This window comes from Mus musculus, chromosome 13, assembly GCF_000001635.26.
Source record: "Mus musculus strain C57BL/6J chromosome 13, GRCm38.p6 C57BL/6J".
Classification (NCBI taxonomy): domain Eukaryota; kingdom Metazoa; phylum Chordata; class Mammalia; order Rodentia; family Muridae; genus Mus; species Mus musculus.
This window is the reverse complement of record NC_000079.6, coordinates 105,865,636-105,887,160: the sequence shown is the minus strand read 5'-3', so window position 1 is coordinate 105,887,160 and position 21,525 is coordinate 105,865,636.

Sequence of the window (21,525 nt, the reverse complement as noted above, 5' to 3'; positions counted from 1 at the left end):
AAGGACATGTCATCTCATGATGAAACAAAGAACAACTTAACAAACAAGTTCTCAAAAACATCCTACAAAATATAAAAGTTCTAAATGAATGCATGACCCTATTACTGAAGAAACTGTACATCTTAGACACAGAACATAAAAACAAAAACAAAAACCAAAACCAAAACAAAACAAAACAAAAAAAAGCAAGTTGGATCTGACCTGACAGGCCCCATCATTAAGAATGACTTCTTACTGCATCCAAATATTTTGTCAGTTGCTAAGAGAAAAAAGCAACCATAGGTCTCCGTATCTCCAAAACCTGTGAACCACAACAATGATCAGTCATCAAGATAACCACAAGGATACAATAATGGCATTTGTATCTTAAATGTAACAAATAGCATTCTACTTGGACATAAGGCCCAATGTATAGAAGAGAATTTTTGCAAGGTACTGTAAAACTAAAGAATAACCCTTTGCTTATCAGATCAAAAATCCTAGAAAAGAACCAATCAGTGTAACTCTTAACTATATTAAACATACTTATCCTTATAGTCACAGTAAGTGTGGCTCTCATCTTTCATTAAAGATGCGGTTTTTGGTAGCAGGCATAGACCATTACCAAAAGATACAGCTACTCAAAGTGTTGAGAACAACTAATTGTAGAATGTCCAACCCTTTTGACATATCAACTAGGTATAGCACAGGTTCTACTCCTAAGGCTCAGTGAACATTACAGAAGAAAGGGCAGAAAGATTGTATGAACCTAAAGACCAGGACATTTGCTTCTAAACATTGTCATATATATAGGATAGGAAGATGCCCCAGGAGATCTCAAAAATATGGTAGCCCTAACAAGATCTGAACCAGATGATCATGTCCTTGCTGATGAAAGAAATTTCACATAACCCTACTCCTAGATGAAGAGTTATATAGTCAACTAATGGATTCTAGGAAAAGAAGATCATGTCTCCTTCAGGGATGAACCTCTGACTAGTTTTCCAGCCCCAAGTGATTAGCCCTAAACATGTATACATATGAGCAATAATAAATAGATTCAGCAGGTTATATTTGTATTCGTGTGTGTATACATATGTAATATAGTACATGAACACTTGCATATATATATATATATGCAATTATAAATAAATTATATATTTATATATAATTAAAGAGCAAGTCATAAATTTGAAGGGAGTAAGTTATACGTTAAAGAAATTAAAGAGAGAAAGAGGGGTGTAAATTTTAAATACTCTACCCATGTATAAAATTCTTTGAAAATTTATTAGTATATACAAGTTTTGAATGTGGCCAGAGTATCCTAATTTGCATCTGTAATCAGTACTGACATTTTAAATAAAATCTAAGCCAATATCATGGTTCACAGCTGTTTGCTAAATCATGATTACAGTTACGGACATTCTGAAATAGTGTAAACCTTGTATTCAGTTTGACTTTAAGGTTAGATTTTTAACTGTTGCTTCTCTTTCTAACTAAAGTGATTCCATCTGCAGCACACTATTAGTTGATGTCCTAATGTAATGGATAGTATCTAAATTAGAGAGAAATGTGTGAGCGGGTGTTCCAGAGTCATGGAAATGTTCTGTATTATCTTTGGGTGTCGGTTATATGAATGCATATGACTGTAAAAGCTGAGCACACTGCAAACTTGATAAATGTGTATGGTATTCTATGTGGCAAACTGTGTCATTTTTAAAGTTGTAGCTAGGCATGGTTGTTGTATCTGCAGTCCCAGGATTTGCAATGCTGAGGCTACATTATCTGGGTGTTGAGGTTATGCTAAGGTATGGAATTGAGATCCTTTCTCAAAACAAACAAAGAAAACCTCAACAAAATAAGAGAGAGAGAAGAGAGAAAGTAAAAATGAATTCTAAAGAGATGGTTTTGACGAATTAACCCTTATTCCAAAGCACTGAAAGTGCTCAAAGACTAAGCAGTACTATGAAACTGTCCCAAGTATATGATTTTGGAACTTAGACAACATTGGAAGGAGAGAGTTTGTTGCTGTACTCAATAGAAATATCTCATGCCAAGTGGATCATTAAAGGCATGCAAGACCAAACCTGGCTCCTGCCTCAACAATTCTGAGGAAGATACATACATCACTCATGACAATTTGAGAAGCATTTCAAGCACAGCACTAAGTGCTTAGTGATAACTTCTATTCACATTTTCCAATGTTTTTATTTCCAGAGAAAAACTAAGTTTAAAAATGTTGACTGATATATTTCATGACAGAAAAAAAATCAGATTATTATAAAAATAGGAAATAAATAAATTTTGTTCATTTTCTCAGTCAATTCAATTTAAAATTATCATGTACATTTATTTAATGTGCTAACAAATATTTATCATCTATTCTTAATTAGAGGGAATTATTGTCAGTTCCCAAAGAATCAGAAAGATGCTGTCCAGGTGATTAAACATGAGCTGTGATAGAAACATGAGCTGTGATAGATATGAAGAAATCTTCTTTTCAAAGACTAACCCAATAGCCAGAATAAAAAATGAAATTTAACAATTGATTGGATGCACACAAACAAGAGGACAGAGCAGAATGGAAAAGGAGAAGAGGCCAAGGAGAGAGAAAAGAAGAATGGAGAAGAGGAGGGGATGAGAGAGGAAGGCAGAGCACCAAAGCACACTGAAGTAGCCTTTCCCAAAAGGCTAGAAAATTTATGAGGCGTAGGACTACTGAACAGGAGAGACCGAAAACAAAGCAAAGTAACATAGATAGGATTCTTTACCCTCTTTTACAAAAATGATAGATTCTGTGGGCAAAGACCCTCTCATTTATCATATATATATATATATAGATAGATAGATAGATAGATAGATAGATAGATAGATATAGATATGTAGATATATAGATATATAGATATATAGATGATATATAGATATATAGATATATAATTATTATTATTATTACATTTCAAATGTTATCCCCTTTCCTAGTTTCCCTTCTGAAAACCCCCTATCCCTTCACCCCTCTCCCTACTCATCAGCCTACCCACTCCTACTTCCTGGCCCTGGCATTCTCTTACACTGGGGCATAGAGCCTTCATAGGACCAACAGCCTCTCCTCCCTTTGATGACCGACTAGACCATCCTCTGCTACATATGTAGCTGGAGCCATGAGTCCCACCATGTGTACTCTATGGTAGGTGGTTTAGGCAGAGACTTCTGACATCAAAATGCCAGAAATAAGAACAAGTAATGGTATGTACTAATGAGGTGGGTTTCTTGGCTCCTGAGCTAAAAAACATGATGATTATTTTCCACACGTCATCACAACAATTCCAAAAACTATTCTCTATAGTCTGTGCATTCTTTTTTCACCCCAGATGAAAGTGGTAGCACGAAATACTTGTATTGTTGAGTCATAGGAGAACCATATTTGAACCAAACTTCAAACTACATCATATTTTCTTAAAATTATGTAAGCAAGCAGATTGCAAAACACATACACCAGAGAACATGAAGTTACAGGTATGCACAAATTAACTTTTCTTTATAAAGATTTGTAATGAATGTGAAACTTCACATTTTTTTTTATTTAGTTTGCTTTAATCACTCATTTTCCATGAATAGGTCACTTCTTTCCAAAGAAATGTTCAAGGTCAAATCACTAGCTAAGCCATATGTAAAAAGAACAGTCTCATAAAACCATGAGCAGGGTGATAGATAAAAGTTACTGTAAAGTTCCAGAACCTTGATCCTGTAATTTTCTTTTCATAATTGCCGTAGACTACAATTGAGATGAAATGACTCAGACACAGTAAAGGTTTTAAAAGAAGTTAAATATGCCCCACTTTTTCACATAAAGTCTAATAACATTCAATCTTAAGCAATCAGTAATGTCTTCTATCTGTTTTGAGATCAAGGGCACTGGTTTTATTTCTTAAATAATAGTCTTTGAAACTATAATAAGGAAACATTGTCTCCTAGAATAATTATTTGGTGCTATTTGCAAGTCAGTTGAGAAGAAAAAATACTGAATAAAAAAATAAATATTAGAGCTTAGCAGTTTGAAGAAAGTGCTGATTTTAATTGCAGTAGTTCAAATAATGCTAATAGAATATATTGTTATCATTATCATCATAACTGCATAGTGACACTTCACTAAATAATATGGGATAATGTTGTTCTAAAAATTTATAGTTAATTAAGAGTCATATCTGAAATAAGCTTTAGAACTTTAAGATAGACAAAAGAAAATATTCAGAGTAAATTATTTTATATGAATTATTCAAATTAATATTGTATTATGAAAAATTACTCAGACAGTTTTGGGATCTGAGCATCATTCTTTTGACATGCATGTGTATTTAGCCACAGCACTACTTGACAGAGTTTTAGATGTATAACTAGGGAAAGAGGGATGTCCACATGCAAAATAACAGAAAATTGGCCTAATTGATTTTGCATTTCTGAAAGCAGGTAAATTCTAAGGACAGGAAATGAGGGGATATTAAGCTGAAACAAATGATGAGACAGAGAATATTGAACATTAGCCTTATTATGCATATCGTGTTCTCTGTTATCTAAAGGCTGCTAGAGACCCAGTTTTCTCTGACCTTAACAGGTGGAGATAGTTTGCTATTGCATACATGGTTTAAATGTTGGAATATCTGAGGAAGTAAAAGAGCAACCTAATGTTTTTAGTGTGTTGTAATTTATATCTTTTGAGACTTGCCTTAGAGGCATGTTTAGTTCTGTTTAGACATGTTTAGCTACTCTAAAAAATAAAAATATGTCCAACTAGTACAATTCCTATTTTCTCTTGCATTATAGTTCAATGCCATGTAATATTTCATCATTATAGTTATGCTTTCTGGTCTGTCAGAGCAAAAGGCCCTGTTATGGATACACTGATATACACATAGGGACAGATTCATAGACAGCATTCATGCACACACAGATTCATGTTATACAACATACAGGAAATGGTGGAAGATCAAGGAACACAAAGATTTCAGAGAATTCAGAGTACAGAATTCAATTCTGGACTGCTCTTAGTTAAATTGCTCCAAGGGAAAGTGTATTTTATTTCTTTTTTTTAAAATTTAATTTTATTAAATTTTATTTAGTTATTTTATTTATTTACATTTTGAATGTTATCCCCCTTCCTGGTTTCGCCTTTGCAAGCTCCCCTTTCCCCTGCTTCTATGATGGTGCTTTCCCACTCACCCACCCACTCCCTCTTCACTGCCCCAGGATTTTCCTATGCTGGGGGATCAAGACTTCACAGGATCAAGGGCCTCCCCTCCCATTGATGCCAGATAAAGCAGTCCTCTGCTACACATGCAGCTGGCACCATGAGTCCCTCCATGTGTACTCTTTGGTTGGTAGTTTAGACCTTGGGAGCTCTGGGTGGTCTGGTTGGTTGATATTGTTGCTCTTCCTATGGCATTGCAAACCTCCTTAGCTCCTGCAGTCCTCCCTAACTCCTCCATTGGGGTAGCCTTTAGTCTACCTCCCATTCCCATTAAGCTCAAGCCTACATTTTACAAAATGTGCCTTCCAAATCTGGTTTTTGCTTTGTTTTATTTTATTTTGTTTTGTTTTGTTTTGTTGTGAGTCCCACAAAATTAGCCAGGGTAATCTGTATGAACCTAGGTTTAGAGATATTTACGGGGGACTAGTAGACTTCTTGGTGGGTATGAAACAGAACACAATTACTCAATCCATCAGTACCCTAAGTTCATTAGAAAGGGTATGGTTTCATGAACACTGCATTCAGAATTGATTGTTGATATGTCTAGAAACACTTGTATGTCCATTTCATATAATGCAGTTTTTGTGAAGCCATAACTGCATATTGATTTGTCTTGTACAGAGGATTATATTTCACTATCCTTCTTCCTGTCTTCTCATTCTTTTGTTATTTCTGCACCTTCTTCCTTGATGATGTCTGAGCCTAAAAGGAGTGATGTAATGTCTTTTAGAACTGAGCACTCACACTTTCTCATGCATTAGCTGCAACTTAAGCAGCCATTGTTTCTTTGTTCACTGACAGTCAATGCAAAGAGGGGCTTACTTGAATGAGTCCAGGAGTAATATTTGTCTATAGATATAAATGTAAGTATTTAGAGGACAACATGGAACCAAGAAACTTGAACTGAACAACAATATTAATTTCTCCTATTACAATACTAAGTTCTCGTGTAGGTCCAAATATCTACTCAACCTGGATTTTGACCAGGTTTCCTGTACTGTGTATTAATTCCTTCTAAGGAAAAAGTGTTCCTCCAGTCCAATCACATATCAGTTGGTTGCCCCCGTATTAGTCTTACCACCATTTGTAGGTAGGCATATCTTGCCTCACAGATTGGTGGGGTGGATAATGACACTATTCCTTCAGCAGCATTTGCAATAGTTTCTGACCCCGTGAAAGCTAGGCAGCAGGGTAGAAGCTTCCAGATAAGTTCTAGCTTAACTTCTCTGTACTGTAAAGCCAAAGTCCATGGTATTTTGAGCAATAGGGACATTGCAACTAGTTCTGGTGGGCAATCAAGAATGGTGTAAGAAGACCATATCTTTTGGGGACCTGAGGCCTCTAAGTCAAACAATTTGTATGGAAAAACTACCATACCTGGCACTGACATTGCATTGTGCTATTCCTGGATAATCTAAATAGGCAGGATCTCTGCCTTGTAAATATTTATTAAAATTTCCATTGTAATAGGCATGCAAAGTAATAATATTCCATATTTGTACTTCAAGTATCCTTAATTTGGTTAACTCTCCCCCCCCCTTCACTCCCCTCCTTTACTCCTATCTCTACTCAGATCTTCTAGTGGCCCAAATTACCTTACTCTGTTTACAAAATTGTTTTAATTTAATTTGCTTTTTAATATACATTTCAGAATTATCTTGTGGCTTTTGTTCTTTTGGTGTGATACTTAGCCTTTAAAAGCTAAGTCATCCCTTTAGCCCTCATTTTATGATGATTTTAAAAAGTTTGTATGATTGATTGAGGTCTAATTTAGAGATTTGATACTTTAATAATAAGCATCATTCAATCTATCAGCATGGAATATCTTATCACTTTTCTCACAAGAATATTCAAGGAATTAGGCATGAAAATCCTTTATGTGCCATACTATATTTGCATTGAGGATTTAATTATATGGATCTTTATAGTCTTTTTCTCTATTTTTTTGTTGTTTTTTTCTGTAATGATTTAGCTAATGGCTTTTAAGATTTCTACAAATTAGAAGACCACTAAGCTTTGCAAGAGAAACTGTTTCATTGTTGGGTAGCTTAAGTATAGTAGTCTTAAAAATTTATCCATTACACTACATGCCTTGGTTTAAATGAGAGGTACCTCCTACTCTATGACATTTGAATGCTTTCTCCACAGTTGGTGGTGCTATTTGGGTAGATTTAGAAGGTATGGTCTTGCTAGAGGAAGTACACCATTTGGGGAGGATTTTGTGGTGTTAGTGTTATTTGGAAGTACTCTTTGCTTCCTGATTGCAATGCAAAGTGTCAACCCTCAGGTTTTCTCCAGCTGTTTCCGGCCACATTTTCTTGCAGAACAGACTCTTGAATTGGAACTCTGGTTCAATCGCATTATAACAATAAGCTAAATAAAGCTTTTCTTTTGTATGTTGCCTTGGCTATGACTTTCTATGTTAGTAGAAAAGTAACTATACCAACATTCTTCTTTTATTTATGTCATATCTGTTACATTTTGTTAGAGAACATTTAATATCCTTTATTATATGATAAATTCTTTAAACATTTGAAGATGTAGTAAAATATAAAGTATTTTTACATGGAGTCCTTTGATCTCCATGTGTAGGAGACAAAGACATAGACATGGGTTTCTGAAGTTAACTTAATATACAAATAAACTGGGGTCAGCTCAGGCTACACAGAGAAACCCTATCTCAATAAATAATTATTTTAAGTTGTTTTAATTATTTTAATTATCAAAACGAAGGTGCTTATAATGGTACTACAAATTCTAAGAAGTCAAAGTAGAAAAGGCCTAAAGAAAAAAGAGACCACTAAATTAAATCAGTCTCTACCTTTGATGATTTCAGGTTGCTGGACCAAGAGCATGCTATATGGGAAGAGAAGCTTTGATTTATGTTAACAAAAAAGGTAAAAAACAAAACAAAACAAAAAAACCTGTAGATCCCTTCCAAAATAATATAAATTAGACATGATAGAGAAGGGACCGCTCCCTAAAAGATCTTGACTTCAGACATGAAAAAAAGATTTCAAGAAGACCAAGCAAGGCAGGTAATATAATTTGCTGAGCCCTCTACCATGGGAACCCCTAAAATTGACTGAAACTTTACTTCACCTATACACAGCCAATAAGTCTTATAGTCTTATTGTTTATAGAGTCCTCAAAGTTCATCATGCCATCTTTTCATATGACCTAAGTGAAGAATTATTACAATTTGGTTATTGATCCAACTAACTCATAATAAGACATTTGTCTTTTACCTGCTCAATCAAAGAACAAAAATGTATCCTTAACTGAACAATACACCTCATACAAGCCATACAAACACTTCATAGAAATAAATATTGGTTATAAGGTTTATATATTACAAAGTAAAACAGCAAGAGGACAGCTCTGATGAAATTCACCCTCAGGGATGCTAAAATGACTTGCAGTTACAGCTCCCTGCCTGATCCTACCTCAACTGATGGTGATTCCTGAGACTTGCTTCCAGAACAGCTTCAGGAAGGGCTGCTAATCCCCTGCACCTCAGTTCATCCAGCCTTTCAGATAGTCCCAGTAAAGATTTCAGTTAAGCCCTAAACTTTCTCAGCATACAGAGATTCTACAACAAATGTTATTAACTTTCTTAAGACCAAACACTTCTAATATTTGACCCTACCAAAAGGAGTTCTTTGCCCCATTTCAGCATAAAACAATAATAAAAAAATGTCATCTGATCTTTAAGTTGGGGTGTCTGGTTTCAGTTATTTTATGAATTATAAATATTTTGTCATTTCAAGAAATAATTTACAAATAATTATAGTTTTACACGGGGAGAAAACTAAATAGAGAGCTTTAACTCAGGGATATCTATCTTTTCGTTCCTCTTCTCTATCTTTCTTTCTTACCTAAAGGGAAAGGAGTTGGGAAAAAGGGGATATAGTAATATTATCAAATTTAGATAAATAGGAATAGTTTATTGAATTTAGTCTTAAACATTTTTAAATTTAAAAAAAAATTTACAATTCATATTTTATCCCCTCCTGATCAACCCTCCAACTGTTCCACATCCCATACCTCTTCCCCACCCCCTGTCTTCATGTGGATGTCCACACTCCACACCCTACCTGACCTCTCAATTCCCTGAAGAATGAAAATAGACCCTTATTTGTCACCTTGTACAAAGCTCAAGTCTCAGTGGATCAAGGACCTACCTCAACATAAAACCAAATATACTGAATCTAATAGAATAGAAATTGTGAAAGAGCCTTGAACTCATTAGCATATGGGGAAATTTCCTAAACAGAAACTCAAATGGCTCATGCCTTAAGATAAAAAACTGGTAAATGGAACTTCATAAAACTGGAAAGCTTTTGTAAGGCAAAGGACATAGTCAATAAGATAAATTGGCAACCTACAGATTGGGAAAAAAATCTTCACTAACCCGACATCCAATAGAGGGCTAATATCCAAAATATAGAAAGAACTCAAGAAGTTAATCACCAAGAAAACAAACAACCCAATCAAAAATGAGGTATAGAACTAAAATGATGATTCACAACTGAGAAATCTTGAATGGCTGAGTAGCACCTAAAGAAATGTTCAAAGTCCTTAGTGATCAGAGAAATGCAAATCAAAATGACCCTGAGATTCTACCTTACACCAATCAGAATGGCTAAGTTCAAAATCTCAGGTGAAAACTTATGTTGGCAAGGATGTGGAGAAAGAGGAACACTCCTCTATTGCTGGTGTGATCGCAAACTGCTATAACCACCCTGGAGATAAATCTGGAGTTCTTCAGAAAATTGGAAATAGATCTACCTGAAGACCCAGCTATATCACTCTTGAGAATATATCCAAAAGATGCCCCACCATGCCACAGGGGCACATGTTCCACTATGTTCATAGCAGCCTTATTTGTGATAGCTAGAAGCTGAAAACAACCTAGATGTCCTACAACAGAAGGATGGATAAAGAAATTGTGGTTCATTTACACAATGGAATACTACTCAGCTATTAAGAACAAGGTCATCCTGAGTTTTGCAGGCAAATGGATGAAACAAAACATTTTATAGCCATAATATTCCATTGGTAGAAATCTTTTTGTTTTTTAACTGCTCCCTGGTATGTGCTATTTTATTTAGAAAATTGCATTCATTGGTTGGAAATACAAACACAGTTTTTTTTCTTTTTTTTAAATTATTTTTTATATTCCATATTGCATTCCCTGATATCCCCCCCATCAACCCTGACTGCTTCACATCCCACCCCTCCTCACCACCCCACCCAGTCTCTACTTGGACGCTCCCAAGCCCCACCCCACCTGACCTTTAAACACTCTGGGGTCTCCAGTTTCTTGAGGATTGGGTGCATCATCTCTGAATGAACACAGACCCAGAAGTCTTCTACTGTATGTATTTTGGGGGCCTCATATCAACTGGTGCATGCTGTCTGTTTGGTGGTCCAGTGTTTGAGTGATCTCAGGGGTTTAGATTAATTGAACTTGCAGGTCCTCCTGCAGGATTGCCCTTATCCTCAGCTTCTTTCAGCCTTCCCTAATTCAACAACAGGGGTCAGCTGCTTCTGTCTACTAGTTGGGTGCAAATATCTGCATGTGACTCTTTCACTGTCAGGCAGTGGGGGCGCACGCCTTTAATCCCAGCACTGGGGAGACAGAGGCAGACAGATTACTGAGCTCAAGGACAACCTGGTCTACACAGTGAGTTCCAGGACAGCCAGGACTATACAGAGAAACCCTGTCTCAGAAAAATAAAAAATAGAAAAAGAAATCTTTATATTTTTATACAGAATTAAAGTTATATTTTCTTACAGTTGAACAGAAGTTATATATTAACACAGATTTAAGGTTTTCATTGGTATAAATCTTTGTATAAATGTATTGATTCAAAAATTAAAATTAATTTTGTTACTCTTAGATAGTCATTGTTTCTATGTAACTTATTTAAGCACACAAGGCTTCGACCAAGTCCTCTTAATATCACTATTACAAACTACTCAGAATGGTAAAGTAATGCAGATTAATATAGTGAAATTCATGGTCATATTAGATTCTAATTTAGTTAATTACAATAAAGTGTTTTCAAGGTTATTCAAATAGTGAATAGCTAAAAATAATCAATATTTTAAAATTCAGTTATAGTATGTATAGATAGATGGTCTTTAAAAAACACCACAGATCTACAAACTATGAAATTTAATGGTATTTCATTATTAAATGATCTTTAGACTATGAGACATATTTGCTTCTGACAATACCCCATTCTTCTTCAAAGAACATACTGAACATCAATACCTCCAGGTGGAGTTGGTTCAACTGTGGCAAGCTAGCCACTAAGCAAGAAGTACCTTAATTTCTTCTGCAGACAGAATATTGCTCAAAAGGACAAAAAGGCATGGGCTAGTCAACTCCTAAACTCTGCCAATACAGGGTAAGTTAGTCCTTCGTTATTCCTGCTTCACTTTTATCAGTCAGGAAAGAAACAAGACTGATTGGGAAAAGGGAGTCTGTTAGATGTTCTGGACCAAAAGGCTAAAGATAGATGCTTCAACATTACATAAGTATTGAGGACTGTCAAGACAGTAAGCTCTCTTTGCCAATTGTTTAAATTTTGGAAGTTGCATTCCTGCATACTCAAATCTATACTCCTTCTTTAGTCTCTGATGTTGTTGAAGACTAAATAGTCATAGTCTCACAATTAAATCCAAGTTGCTTAACACTGAATAAGTTCTAGATTTAAAAGGATAGTTTTAAGATGGTAGCACAAGTTTAAATTCAAACATGATTTAGGTACAGAATTGCAACTTATTAAATTAGAATAGATGATAAGATACTTTATCTAAATTGACAGATATATTAGACTAGATCTTAAATAATATAAGTGTGTATCATACTTTATCGTTTACATAAATATTACAATTATATTCAATTGATTTCTGAGAGAAAAGAGCCTATTATTGGACTCAAAGGGGAATTGTTGAGGTTTTGTCCAGAGCACCCTGGGACGAAACCACCAACCAAAGAAAGCACATAGTATTTTATATTATTTGTGACTATTATGAAGGGTGTTGTTTCCCTAATTTCTTTCTCAGTTTATCCTTTGTGTAGAGAAAGGCCATAGACTTGTTTGAGTTAATTTTTTTTATTGGTATTTTCCTCATTTACATTTCCCAATGCTATCCCAAAAGTCCCCCATACCCACCCCCCCACTCCTCTACCCACCCACTCCCCCTTTTTGGCCCTGGCGTTTCCCTGTACTGGGGCATATAAAGTTTGCAAGTCCAATGGGCCTCTCTTTCCAGTGATGGCCAACTAGGCCATCTTTTGATACATATGCAGCTAGAGACAAGAGCTCCGGGGTACTGGTTAGTTCATATTGTTGTTATGAGTTAATTTTATATCCAGCTACTTCACTGAAGCTGTTTATCAAGTTTAGGAGTTCTCTGGTGGAATTTTTAGGGTCACTTATATATACTATCATATCATCTGCAAATAGTGATATTTTGACTTCTTCCTTTCCAATTTGTATCCCCTTGTGAAAAACACATGAAACTCAAGAAGAAGGAAGACCAAAGTGTGAATACCTGGCCCCTTAGAATTGGGTACAAAATATCCATGTAAGGAGTTACAGAGACAAAGTTTGGAGCTGAGACGAAAGGATGGACTAGCCAGAGACTACCCCACCAGGGGATCCATCCCATAATCAGCCAGCAAATGCAGATACTATTGCATATGCCAACAAGATTTTGCTGAAAGGACCCTAATATAGCTGTCTCTTGTGAGACTATGCCAGTGCCTGGCAAACACAGAAGTGGATGTTCATAGTCAGCTATTAGATGGAACACAGGGCCCCCAATGGAGGAGCTATAGAAAGTACCCAAGGAGCTGAAGGGGTCTGCAACCCTACAAGTGGAACTACAATATGAACTAACCAGTACCCCCAAAGCTAGTGTCTCCAGCTGCATATGTAGCAGAAGATCGCCTAGTCGGCCATCATTCTGAAGAGAGTCCCCTTGGTCTTGCAAACTTTATATGCCCCAGTACAGGGCAATACCAGGGCCAAGAAGTGGGAATGCCTGTGTAGGGGAGTGGGGTTGTGGGGAGGGTATAGGGCACTTTTGGGATAGCATTTGAAATGTAAATAAAGAAAATACCTAATAAAAAATTGGAAAAAAAAACACATGGTGGAACTCATGGCTCTAGCTGCATATGTAGCAGAGGATATCCCACTCAATCTTCAATTGGAGGAGAGTCCCTTGGTCCTTTGAAGGTTTTATGCCCCTCTATAAGGGACTGTCAGGGCCAGAAAGCAGTAGTAGGTGGGTTGGTGAACAGGGGGAAGGTTGAAGGGATAGGGGGTTTTCAGAGGGGAAACTAGGAAAGGGGATAATATTTGAAATGTAAATAAAGAAAATATCTAATAACAAAAAATTTACAAATAAAAAAATAAAGGCCATTTGTGTCTTTCATCTGGGAATATAAATGGTCTAAGTTGGGAAAGAAAGCTCTTGCTGAGATTTTTTAGTATTTTTCACTACATGAAGATATTTTATGTCTAATAGATCAAAGTTTCTACACACATGAATTAAATGCTACTTTCAAGATTATCCTTCATGAAAGGATCACTTCATATTGTTCAAATATTTTATTAATATAAAAAGTTATCTAAGCTATATTACATTCCTCATTCCTGTCTAATCACACATACATCTAAATTATTTCTCAGTCATTCATTTTCTTTGACATTTAATCAGTGCTACCTTTCTACCATACTCTTCCCTGTAATTTTACTTTATGATGAGCAATAAAATAAATTGCTACTTATAAGTGCAGGTGTTACTACTGTAGAGCAAATGTGGTAATTTTCAAAACTTTGATTTTCTTTCACACTTATGTCTTTAATTCCAGTATGTAGTGAAGGTTGTGACTATATATAGGAAATGGAAAAATGGTAATAATTTTATGATGAAAAATGGAAATAAGAAGGAACAAATATTTTGGAAAACATGACTTTAACTAAAAAATGCACAATTTAAATATCACAGTAAAGATATGTCATATTCAAAGTCACAATTACTTCAAAATTCTTGTTTCTTTAAATTTTATTTATTCAGTCTACACCCCAATTTCCACCACCCCTCTTTTCCCATTACCCCCTCATGCAGATCCTTTGCCCATTCTTCTCTCCTCATCTATCACCACTTGCCACTGGCACATCAAAGTCACTGCAGTACTAGGCACATCTTCTCCCACTAAGACCAGAAAAGGCAGTCCATATAGGAAAACAGGATCCACCAGCAGTCAACTGAGTAGGGGATATCCCTGGTTCCAGTTGTTGGGAGACCCAATAAAAACCAAGTGGCACATCTGTTACATATGTGCAGGGGGCCTAGGTCCAGGCCCTGCTTACTCTTTGGTTGGTGTTTCAGCCTCTGGGAACCCTCAGGTGTTGTAGTTAATTGACTCTGTTAGTCTTCCTGTGGAGTCCCTGTCTTGTTTGTGTCACTCAATCCTTCCCCCAACTGTTCCATAAGACTCCCCAGCTCCATCTAATATTTGGTTATGGGTCTCTGCATGTTTCCTATTGGCTACTGTGTGAAGCCTCTCAGAAGACAGTTTTGCTAGGCTCCTGTCTACAAGTAACATCAAAGAGTATCATTAATAGTGTCAAGGAGTATTTCTTACCAATGAGATGGTTCTCAATTTGGGGCTGTCATTGGTTGGTCATTTCTTTATTCTCTACTCCTATCTTTGTCCCTGCACATTTTGTTGGCAAGACAACTTGTAGGGAGATCAAAGGTTTTGTGAGTGTGTTACTGCTCTTCACTCTCCACTGAGAATCCTTCCTGGCTACATGAAGTGATTACTTCAGGATCCATATCCTCTACTGCTAGGATTCTCAGCTAGAGTCAACTTCATAGGGTCCCATGTGCCTCTTTCCATTCTAGGGCTCTGGCACATCCTAGAAATTGCCCATTTCCAATTTCCATTCTTTCTCCATTGCTCTTCCTAGGTATAACACCCCTCTTCCTGTCCCCTCTCATACCAACTACCACCAATATGTATTTTATTTTCTCTTCTGATGAAGACTCAAGCATCTTCCCTTGGGTCCACATTGTTATTTGGTTTCTTTTGGTCTGTGGGTTATAACATGGTAAAGGTGTACTTTATGGCTAATATCAATTTATAAGTGAGTGCATACCATGTTGTTCTTTGGGGTCCAGGTGACCTGATTCAGGATGCAGGATGGTATTTTCTAGTTCAATCCTTTTGCCTGCAAAATTCATGATACCCTTGTTTTTAATAGCTAAATATATTCCATTGTAAAAATGAACAGCATTTTCTATATCTATTCTTCAATTAAGGGACATCTAGGTTGTTTCTAGTTTCTGACTATTATGATTACAGATGCTAATATCTAATAAAATAGATTTTCATCCAAAATTAATCAGAAGAGAACATCAAAGAAAAAGTCCACCAAGATGATTTCTCAATTCTGAACATCTATGTCCCAAATGAAAGAGCACCCACATTCATAAAATAAACATAGTGAAAGCATAAGTCACACATCAAACCCCACATATTAATAGTGGCAGATTTCAACATCCCACTCTCACAAATGGGCAGGTCATCAAAACAGAAACTAAACAGAGAAGTAATGAAACTAATTGACATTATGAATCAAATGGAACTAACAACTACAAAACATTTCATCCAACCACACAACACACAAGAATATATCTTCTTTTTATCAGCTTACAGAGCCTTCCCCAAAATGGATGACCAGATAGTCAGTTATAAAGCAAGCCTAAACAGAAACAAGAAGATTGAAATAACTCTTTGCATCCAATCAGATCGCCATGAGTTAAAGTTGGACTTCAATAACAACAGAAACAGCAGAAAGACTATGTAATCATAGAAACTAAATAACTCTTTACTCAATGATCACTGGGTCAGGAAAGAAATAAATAAAGAAATTAAAGACTTCCTAGAATTTAATAAAAATGAGGGCACAAATACCCAAACTTATGGGACACAATGAAATCAGTGCTTATAGGAAAGTTCATAGCACTATGTCCCTTCATAAAGAAATTGGAGAAATCTTATACAAATGAATTAAAAGTATACCCGAGAAGTCTAGGAGAAAGAAAGGAAACATATCCAAGAGCAATAGAAGGAAGAAAAACATCAAATTGAAGTATGAGATCAATCAATTAGAAAAAAAAAAAAAGAAAATACAAAGATTCAACAAAAGCAAGAGCAGGTTCTTTAAGAAAATCAACAAGGCAGACAAAAACTTAGCCAATTAACGAAAAGGCAGAGAGATAGTACCGAATAAACAAAATCAGATATTAAAAAGGAGACATAACAAGAGGCACTGAGAAAATTCAAAGAATCATTAAATTTTATTTAAAAAACTGTACTCCACAAAAATTAAAAAATCTAAATGAAATGAATGGTTTTCTAGACAGACACCAATTATCAAAGCTAAATAAGCATCATGGAGTCTATCTGAATAGTCCTATAACTCCTAAAGAAACAGAAGCAGTCATTAAGTCTCCCAGCCAAAAAAACAAAGCACAGGGCCAGATGATTTTAGTGTAGAATTCTACCAGACTTTCAATGAAGAGCGAATTACAATGTTCTTCAAACTATTCCACATAATAACAACAGAAGGAACATTGCTAAACTCATTCTGTGAGGTCACAATCACCCCGATACCTAAACTGCACAAAGCCAAAATATACAATTGAAAAGGGAGAGCATTTTCAATAAATGGTGCTGTTCTAACTGGATGTCTGCATGTAGAAGAATGGAAATATTTATCATCTGCACAAACTCAAGTCTAAGTGGATCAAAGATGTCAACATAAAACCACACACAGAGAATCTAATAGAGCAGAAAATGAGGAATAAGCCTGAATTCACTGATACTGAAGACAACTTCTTGAACAGAACACCAATGACTCAGGTACTAAGATCAACAATGAACCAACGGGACTTCATGAAACTGAAAACTTTCTGAAAGTCAGAGGACACTGTCAATAGGACACAATAGCAGCCTGCAGATTGGAAAAAGATCTCCACCACGCTATATATAACAGAGGGCTAACTTCAAAAATATAAAGAACTCTAGAAGTTAGACACCAACAAGCCCAATAACCCAATTATAATTTGGGGTAGAGAACCAAACAGAAAATTTTCAACAGAGGAATTTCAAATGGCCAAGAAACACTTAAAGAAATGTTCAACAGCCTTGGTTATGAGGGAAATGCAGATCAAAATGACTCTGAGATTCCACCATACGTGCATCAGAATGGCTAAGATTAAAAAAAAAAAAAACCAACAAAAAAAAAACCTCAAAGGACAGCACATGCTGGTGAGGATATGGAGTCAAGGGAACACTCCTTCACTGATGGTGGGATTACAAACTTGTACAACCACTCTGGAAATCATTTTGGCTGTTTCTCAGAAAATTGGGACTAGTTCTACCTCAAGACCCAAATACAGCGCTCCTGGGCCTATCCCCAAAAGATATTTCACCATCCCACAAGAACACTTGCTCAACTAAGTTCATAGCAGCTTTATTCATAATAGTTGAAATTCACACACACACACACACACACACACACACACACACACACACACACACACACTACATTAGTAAAGTATATGAAGTATGTTTAAATTAGTTTTTTTCTCATGTTTTTAGTAATACTTTGATAATTTTATGCAATACGTTTTGATTATATTCTCATATTGCCACTCCTTCTAGATCTATCCCCACTTTCCAAACTGACCAACTTGGTCCTATTTGACTTATAAATGATGTACACCAATTTATTCTGCTTACAGTCTTGTGCATTTCACATTCAATGGAGGGTCATCAACATACCAGAAACCATATTATTATAGAAAACTGACTCTTCCTTTTCTAGTAGCTATCCATTATCAATATCTTTTTAGTTAGTGGAAAAACTTCATATTTACCTTGTTTCCTGCTGTAATTTTGTCTGGCTTGTGCTTGTACCAGTTTTTGTCATGATGGCCCAAAAGGTGGAAATTGATATGTGAAAGTTTCCTGATGTTCCTTGAAGTCATCTTCTACATCTTCTGCTTATTTTGAAGGAAGTGTTCAATAAATATACATTAAATTTAAGGCTTAGAATCCCACAGTTTCTTATTCTCTGAAAATTTACCAGTCTTATATCTATGTGTTAATCATAATCTACTGCCAATAGAATTTATTATCAAAGGATAACTACTGAGCTGTATTAATAATTAGCTTATGTAGTTAAGTAGGCATAAGAATATGCAATTAACCAGACAGAAGAATCCTGTCAGGAGCCCCTAAATAGAAGCTAATAACTAGCAGGTAATCTTCCTGAGCTGAGTTTTTCTTGGATTAAAATTGACAGCAGATTTTCTCTGGAAGGTAAGGCACATGAGAAATCCATTTTAAGAAAGATTCCTGCTATTCATATGCTTTTCCTGTGTGTGTGTGTGTGTGTGTGTGTGTGTGTGTGTGTGTGTGTATATATATATATACATGTGTGTGTATGTGTATATATACACATACATATATACATATGTATGTATATACATACATACATATGTATATACACACACATAAATATTGTGAAACAATTGTATATTCATGTATGTACACACACACTCATATGTATATATGTATATATATATATACATGTATATATATATATATATATATATATATATATATATACATGTATATACATATATATATATACAATCATTGGGTATTAGCTCACACTTTCAAGCAGATCTCTGCAGAACACTGAAGATGTACTGTTTTATAGTGGTGCTATGTAGACAAATAGGTGATATCTTAATCCTTAATGACAATCCTGTAACAATTCCTAAAATTATAGTAATTATTAATCTCTTTTTATAACACACTGGTATTAAATCCTTTCTGATAGTCAAACTGCAGTAAGAATTCTGCTAGGCTGCAGTAAAAATTCTGCTAGGCTGAGTTAGTTGCTTTTGAGATCGCATGCAGGCATGTACTACTCAGAGTACATTCCAAAAGACTGTAAAACCATTAACCAGAGGTCATAAAATGGGAACTATCAATTTACTATAGGTGATTGGCAGAAGAGAAATTACTGAGTGAGTTTATCTCTACAAAATTTCATTAATACTGTAGTAAGAAATGTGTTTTTAACTCCTCATGAACCTGCTAGCTGGTAACAGGTGATGTATGTTTAGCCAGATAATTACTCCTAATGGATATGCATGTAAATATTCTCTGTTGTAAATTTCTTATTTGATTTATGATTTGAATTACTGGGTAAACTTGTGATGATCTTTTAAACATATAATCTGAAAGATGTTTACTTGCTGAGGACAACAAAAGGACAGCATTCTGCTTATCCCATTTTCCCTTCGACCCCTTCCCCCCCATCCTTACAAGCTCTTTCTTCCTTTTTTTCTTAAGGAGCTTTCATAGGGAATTTTTAGAACTTAGAAATAAATGCTAAAACCACTTTTCAAAGTGTCCCATTTTCTTTCTGGGACTTCAACTAGCAAGCTAAAAGTTCTGGCTACTTAGTTCCTATTGAGATAGAACAAAGGCTAGTTTACTTAATCTGCTGCTGGCTTAGGGTGAGGTGCTAAACAGTTTCTCACCTCAGAGGAACTCAGAAGGCAGGTCATCTACTGAAGCAAAGTGACTTAGATTTAAGACAGGTAAAGGTTTTATTATTATACAACAACCGCAAATATCTCATGAGACCAAGTCTTATCCCTGTAGACACTTGTTCCCCTCTGCTGCCTCAAGAACCAAGAACAAGAAAGAAGAACCATCAAGGCTGGCCTATGGCAGAATCTTATATTGCACTGGACCTCTTGGTCTTGGTACTACATTGTATTAAATATTTCTGTGTCCAGATTACCTTTTCCCATGGGGAAAATGTTGAAATCAAGAACTCTCTCTCAGGTTATCCATGATTTTATAAAAATAACATGTACCACATGAGAGTTACTGATCATTTTATTTGCTTATGTCTAGACTTTGGAGGCAGTGGGTATGGGACCCTCTAATCCTCCCTTTTAAAACCTTTGAGCTAAGGTGGAAAAAGTGAATCATAACACCAGTTCTGTAAAGTAGAGTTGAGTTTGCTTCAATTTTGAGACTCTGTTAGAAGCAAAACATGCTAAATAATGTATTTGCTAAGACACACACAGGATAACTAGATAATTGAAATAGTATCAGGCAAAAAATTAAGCTCTGTTGAATTTGTTATCGGTATTACTTTGGATATGTTAAAATGTTATATTTAAAGACTGAATAGAAATCAAGTTTTCTAGTATTTTCCTCACAACTGAAATACAGTTTTACTTTATTTTTGTATGAAGCCATAAAATTGAATTTAATTCATTTGAACATAAATACATTTCCAACTACTAGTAAAAGGAAATAAAAATATCAATTCAGATTTGGGAGAAGATAGAAGGAAGCTCTCTGTGAGTTCAAGGTCAGCATAGTTTGTATAGCAAAGGCCAATGACTACATTGAAAAGTCCTTGTATTACTTTTAAAAATGAAAGAAAAAATATATTAATAGTTTGCTTCAATACCTGAAGTTTAAAAAAGAAAATTTCAAAATTTTTGAGCTGCTATTGTCTGTTCTACTGTAGAAAAACTTTTTTTCAGTAGCTGAGAAATTCCTCTAATGCTGGTGTTATGTCAATGGTTTGAAATCTATAATTTCATGGAATCATTACAAAACTCTTAGTTATTTATCCTTGTTTATAGAGATATGCTTTAAATATGGATGCCATTTTGTTGTCATAATAATTTGAAAGGTGGCCATGACCATCCCTGTTTGGAGAGGAAGTAACTGAATCAAGGTCAGCAAATAAAATTGCTTGACTAGATTCAAGTCAAATCTTGGTGAGCCATTCTCATCAATCCTCAAGGCACTTTCAACCCATTAAAATTATCAATCAAAACCACCCGAGTATCCATTGCTTCTATTAAATGGAGTGGAAGCAATAGGGACTAAGTTGACCAAAGGTGAACTCAGACTCTGTTCTTCAAGTTGGTTCTGTAAGCACTTGGAAGGAGTACACAGAGACTCTAGCAAGGTATATAAAGATGTATGTGGTAGAGAGAGAATGGCTAGAAACTGAGGAAGAGTACAAGGGTTATAGCATGCCACAAAGCCAATGTGCTCCTCACATGGTGTAAACTGCATGCTTGGAAGGTGTGTGAATACTTGAAAGGGACTCCTATGTCCTTCTCTTTGGTTATGAGACTGAGACAAGGCACTC